General features: G+C 44.9%; 1 pseudogene; it reads right to left on the bottom strand.

The window, feature by feature from the left end:
* Positions 1–4,019: 4,019 nt before the first annotated feature.
* On the bottom strand, positions 4,020–5,210 carry LOC148148729 (syncytin-1-like; annotated as a pseudogene).
* Between the last annotated feature and the right edge of the window lie 1,453 nt (positions 5,211–6,663).

Here is a 6,663-nt window from a genome sequence, read left to right as displayed (position 1 = left end):
GACCAGATGGGCCAATGGGCTGAGAAGTGGCAGATGGAGTTTTATTTAGATAAATGTGAGGTTCTGGATTTTGGGAAAGCAAATCTTAGCAGGACTTATACACTTAATGGTAGGGTCTTAGGGTGTGTTGCTGAACAAAGAGACCTTGGAGTGCAGGTTCATAGCTCCTTGAAAGTGGAGTCGCAGGTAGGTAGGCTAGTGAAGAAGGCATTTGGTATGCTTTCCTTTATTGGTCAGAGTACCGAGTATAGGAGTTGGGAGGTCATGTTGCGGCTGTACAGGACATGAGTTAGGCCACTCTTGGAATATTGCATGCAATTCTGGTCTCTTTCCTATCGGAAAGATGTTGTGAAATTTGAAAGGGTTCAGAAAAGATCTACAAGGATGTTGGCAGGATTGGAGAATTTGAGCTACAGGGAGAGGCTGAACAGGCTGGGGCTGTTTTCCTTGGAGCGTCAGAGGTTGAGGGGTGACGTTATAGAGGTTTACAAAATCATTTAAGATTTTAATTCCCTCCTTGGGGAGTCCGGTCTGTCAGACAATTACTGGGGATTGATGTTTTTGTATCAAATCCCAAGGCCCTTGTTACTTTAGCCCCAGGCTTCAAATCTGTTTTTAAAATGACAGGGCCACAATCTGACAGGAGCCAGTTAACCAGAGACCCAGGGTCCCCCAGAGGAGATTCAACCTTGGGGTAAATAAACACACAATTCACGTGGGCCCCCACGGGGTGCAGCCTGTCGACCAGGCCTCAGGCCTCAGATCCGTGTTCCTCCTCTGAAGGTTTTTCTCTCCTGGCCTTGAACATTTTGGATGTTCACATTGCAGCTTTCCAAACAAAAGTTCCTCGGGATAAAAGAGAGAAAAGATTAGTTGAAAGGGGGAGCGAGAGCATTTTGAAGGCAAGCTTAAAATCCCAGGTTTAAAATCACCCCCGTCCATCCCCAATTTATCAATGTATCTAACACAGTCAGCAGTGGAACATGGTGTTAGGAGCAGCTCTTACCAGGGATTGGAGGAGGATAGTGAGGGAAAGGCATCAGATTATTACACTCTGCAGTGACCTGGGATCAATTATCTTTTACTGAAAACAGTTCCCAACTTGTACATGCCTGTACCCTCTCCAGTCTGAGACCCTCACTACGCTCTATCCTGTCTCCTGTCTCTGAGCCAATGGTGTATTCATTCTGTTACTGACCCTTCAGTCCCTTCAGACACAGCAAGATCCCACAAGTAGCAGTGGGACCACAGACAGATTGTGTGTATCACTGACGCTGGTTAAGGATTCCATTCTGGCTTCAGGATGACAAAGATCCTGCTGTTTGACAAATTCAAACCACTTCCCACTTTCTTTCTTCTCTACGCTCTCTCGCTCTCTCGCGCTCTCTCGCGCTCTCTCTCCCCCCACCCTCCCCTTCTCCATCTCTAACCTTTTTCTCTTTCTCTGATTTAACCTTGTACATGGTAATCTTTATCTTACCTTTTAAAAGACTGCAACATTTATATTTGATAATATCCCCTTTGATAAACAACAATCTCTGTGCCAGCAATGCTGTGGGCCATTGACGCACAGGGAGATCCCACAGGGTACTCCCTTCCTGCTCCAGAATGTGCTCAAATCCCACTTTCTGTCCAACAAGAGGCTGTGGATTTCTTTTAGACTCCTGTTTTTGTTTTAAAAATCACCCCCTCCATCCCAGGATTTAATTTTGTGGATGGTACTTTCTAGAAGGAAGTGATTGAGCTGGGCGGTGATGGGATATTGGAGAGTTCTGTTCTCTCCCCCCTCTCCCAGATCCTGTCTCCCTTTCCCAGCCCAGCTACAAAGACACAACTTATCCCTCTATCCCTCCCTCCTTCCCACACACATTCTCTCTATTTGTGCATCTTGTGTTCTTTTATCCCTTTGTCTCAAACACAATCACCTTGTGCTGCGAAACATTTCCATCTCCCCCATTTCAAATAACCACGAGTCACATTGCTGTGTGTGGGATGGTTTTATTTGTTTGAAAAATCAACAAAAGAAAGTTGGGGAGGGTGTGAGAGAGGGGACAGAGAGAGAGAGATCCCCTCCCAGATACTCAGGGATTGGGCCAACCTGGGCCTTATTTATGTGATTATCACATTTGGTCACCCTTGCTGCAATGTAGGCCACTCTGCAGGTGGTTTGAGACACAGCAAGATCCCACAAGTAGTATTACTCTGATATTAGAACAAGTCTTTGGATAGAGTTTCTCATTTAAGGTTTTAATTCCCTCTTTGGGGAGTCCTGTCTATCAGACACTTACTGGGGATTGATGTGTTTGTGTCAAATCCCAGGCCCTGGTTATTTTAACTCCAGGCTTCAAACCTGTTTTAAAAACAACAGGGCCCCAGTCTGACAGGAGCCAGTTAATCAGAGGCCCCTAAAGCCCAGGGTCCCCCAGAGGAGATTAATCCTTGGGGTAAATAAACACAAAACCCCGCCCACACGGTGCAGCCTGTCGACCAGGCATCGGGACTCTGGACCGTGTCTCCTCTGGAGAAAGCTCTTGTTCAAAGGTCTCCTGATCCTAAAGTTTCTCTCTTTGAATCTTCAAGTGGCCTGTGGGAGGAAAGAGACAGCATTACTTGAAAGACAAAGGAGGAAAATCATTACAGAATGATTGCACAGCAAGATCCCAGGTTACCTCTCAGTGACACAGACAATCTCTCAGCAACATCCAAACACAAACATTTTGGGCGATGAGCAAAGTTTTCATGCTAAAGCCTTGGAAAAACTTTGAAATGATGGGTTAGCTGATTAAAACACTCACTGCCTGCAATGGTAGCATTGGGGCAGCTAGTGCACAGCAAGATCCCACATGCAACAATGCTGCAGCAGCTAATTACTCTGATCATTTTCCCCTCTGTGATGCTGCTTCAGTTTAATTATTTCCTGTCACCCCAGAATCAAATGTTGCAGCGATTTCACAATCCAAAATGCCTCTCCCTCTCTCTTCCCTTTGGTTTCCCCTGCTCTCTCAATTTTTCAAATCTTTCTCTCTCTCTCTCTTTCTCTCACTATTGAATTTTCTCATCCTGCCCTTTCTATAACCCACATTAGTCTGACTTTATGACAAGTCTTTCAAGAGGGTCACATCATTTGTGTTTTAATTCTTCCAAGGGATGTCCTGCCGTTCGGATCCTGGGGATTAACATACTTTAACCTCAGGCTTCAAATCTGTTTTAAAAATGACAGGACCACAATCTGACAGGAGCCAGTTACCCAGAGGCACCTAAAACCCAGGGACCCCTAGAGGAGATTAAATCTCGGGATAAATAAACACACAACTCATGTGGGCTCCCACGGGGTGCAGCCTGTCGACCAGGCCTCAGGCCCCAGGCCCATGTTCCCCTCTTGTGAGAAACAGAACTCACTCACAAATCAATCAGCCTGAGACAAAGCCTTGGATCAAGAACAATTTATTACAGCCTTGTAAGAACCGGACGCTTCTCCAATCAAGCAGAAATGCTCGCGAAAATAGAGCATATTAGCTTTCTTATTTAGTTTACAAGTTGCGGAATCACGCCTCCCTTTTCCCATCCTATCATAAGCTGATTTCCTCACTTGTTAGTTATTTTCTTATCTGGCCATCCTACTGTCCTTGTATGTCTGCATTCTTTGTTCCTTGTTTGTTACAGCTTGTTGTTTTTATCCAGTTTCTCTTATCATACTATAAGCTTTATTGTGAAATGCTCTTGCTGCTTCTTTTTGTGGTCAACTTTACTTTAAAGTTATTTCCTAGCTTAAAACTATTTTCTTTAAAAGACCCTCTATATTCATTAAAATCTTAGCCTTAAATATGCTACATGCTACAAGAATTAACACCCCACCCCCCCTGCCCCCACCTGCAAAAACAACATTTCTAATCTCTCACAATTCCCCCTTTTTCTTATTCTCTGAATGTTGTATTTGCACTTATTAAGTCTCCTTTAATCCATTTTCTTATGTTCTGCCGTCTTATGTCTTTTGCCGATGAGGTTCACAATCTTACGTTTTACATTTGTGCTGTTCGTTGCTCGAACTCTAGAAGCATTCTTTCACTTTCTCTTTGTTGCATGTCACCTGCTGATTGTAAAAGCATCTGATGATTTATTTGGGTTCCTTCCCCAAGGGATGTCATCAGTCGGCTCATTACCCATTTTAGGACATTGAACCCTACCACCTGACCCACTAATATCAATAATCCATAGATAGCCAGATTGACTAACCACCTTCCCCAACCAGTCAATCCCCAATTCCCCCATTCCCATCCTTTTTCGTTCCGGTACCGATTACCGGCCTCCCTTATCTTGGCGATTTTGTCTTGCACATGTCTGGAGATATCAGTAATGTTAGAGGAGACCTCAGGTATGTATGTACAACATTCCTCTCCAATTAGTGCACAGGTATCACCCTTCACTGCTAGAATATAATCCAGAGCCATCCTGTTCTGAAGGGTGGTTAGCCTAGTGGCAATCATTTCGGTCGTTATGGCTGCTACTTAGGATTGGGTTTCGGCCAATGCACCAGCAGTATTGTTGGATAACTCTTCCAGGGAAGCCGCCAACTTTTGTATTTCTACTCCTGCTAGAGCGGTCCCATACATAGGTATCAAAGTCCAGAGGAGGCGATCTCCTTTGGTTACTTTCCGGTTTACTCGACTTCCTCCCTATTTATTCCAAGGTATTTTTGGGACTCTCTTTAACAGCCTCAAGTGGGGAATTATATAGGCAAGGTAGCAGCAGCAGCCACTCCAGCCTTTCTGGCTTTGAGGCATGCATTCCTATACATTCAGTCACGCAAATGTATTTCTTCCCAGGAATAAATGGATAGGCCTTCAGGCCGCATACCCAATATGTTCCATTTAATATTTGGGGAATGGTCGTGGCAGTGGCTTGGCTGGTGTAGACACAAGATGATTTTCCTAATCGGAAGGGTGTGGTATCATTCTGATTACAGAAACAAGTGGTATTTACTGCTCCTTTCGGGGGGGGGGGGAGATACTCTAAGGCCATCAATAGCACCCAGAGTTTTCGGGGCTGGTCGAGGGAACCATCCCGCAAAGTTATAATTACCCCTTTCAGATCTCCAAGTTGTATCATTTGAGCCCAAGTCAAATTGTTATACATCGTACACTACTTCTTTAGTAAGTGGTATTACGGTGAGAGGAATTCTGGATTCCCCATGGTGTGGGATCCCCGCACATACCCAACAGTCGGTATGCCCCTTTAGTTTAGCATAATTCTGACATAAAGCGGTAAAATGATTTTTCCCACCCACCTTGGCAGCTAGCGCCAATATTATCGTGACAATATAAAGCTGACCACTCATCTCAGCTCACAACCCTATCTGTCTATTCCCTAACCCTTTGTATGCCAGGGAGGAGTGAGTCCATGCAACACTTACAATTGATTTGGAATATAGTTTTTTAACCAATACTTAATAGTCTCTTCTCAGTCCATTATTTTTGCTCAGCTTGACTTTCAGAGGGTTGTCTGTACGATGAGCTTGCCACTCTGCCGAAGGGGAAGGAGCGTCCACGGGGCCCTTAACACGAGTGTGATGACTCCACCCTTTTTCAGCAGTTCGGACGGCTGTTTCAGTAGTCAGGAGGGTTAGGAACAGTCCCTCCCAGCTTGGGTGCAGTTTGGTATCTTTCCAGGTATCTATCCGATGTACGGCGAATTCTTTTGGAGGTTTCTGGGTCAACAGACCCTTCTTCCTAAGGACAGACAAGAAGAGCCGAGTACCACAATATAGTACTTTAAAACTTATCATTGAACTCTGCAGTTGGTAATTCCCCTCTTCCACCCAAGAAAGGTAATCCAAACATCATCTCATAAGGAGAAATGCCTATATCACACCTGGGCGCAGTCCTAATGCATAGCAACGCGATAGATAAACATTTTGTCCATGGTAATCGAGTCTCTAGGAGTAGCTTAGACAATTGCTTCTTTAAGGTTTGATTCATTCGTTCCACCCGTCCAGAGGAAAGCGGGTGCTGAGGAGCGTGGAATTCCGAAGAGATCTCTAATCCCGCCATTACTTCTTGTAGGATCTTAGAGGTAAAATGGCTACCTTGGTCTGAATCTATACTTTCCACCACTCCATATCAAGGAATTATATGTTCTAAAAGAGTTTTCACTACTCCCTTCGAGGTGGCTGAGGACATTGGAAATGCCTCCACCCACCCAGTTAGGTGATCCATTAGGACTAATAAGTACTTTTGTTTCCCTACCGGGGGTAATTCTGGGTGTTCTACGTGTATTCTTTGAAAAGGTCTTACCCCAGGGTTTCTTCCACCTCTTGGCCCCCCTCTCGTTACTTTCTTATTAATCTTTTGGCAAGTCGGGCATCTTGCGCATACCTGCTTGGCTAATGTGTATATCCCTTTACATCCGCACTTCCTTAAAACTATGTCACACATAGCTTGGGAGCCCCAATGACTGCCTTGGTGCAAGGTGGTTTGGATGTTTCTCATAACTGGTTTACTCAACAACTCCTTTCCATCTGGGAGGATCCATCTTCCTTGGGTTGTCTTAGTGGCCCCCATTTCCTGGAATTCCTTTTCCTCCTCTTCCGTGTACACGGGGTTCACGGAAGGGGACTCCACTATGGGCGTGAGAATCCATATTTTTGTTACTGTATGGCTCATAGCT

The sequence above is a fragment of the Chiloscyllium plagiosum genome, unplaced genomic scaffold (genome assembly GCF_037043375.1).
Source record: "Chiloscyllium plagiosum isolate Xiang-an unplaced genomic scaffold, Cpla_swu_hap1 HiC_scaffold_12, whole genome shotgun sequence".
NCBI classification, from domain to species: Eukaryota; Metazoa; Chordata; class Chondrichthyes; order Orectolobiformes; family Hemiscylliidae; genus Chiloscyllium; species Chiloscyllium plagiosum.
The sequence above is the reverse complement of the archived record's forward strand: the minus strand, read 5'-3'. Positions and strand labels throughout refer to the sequence as shown.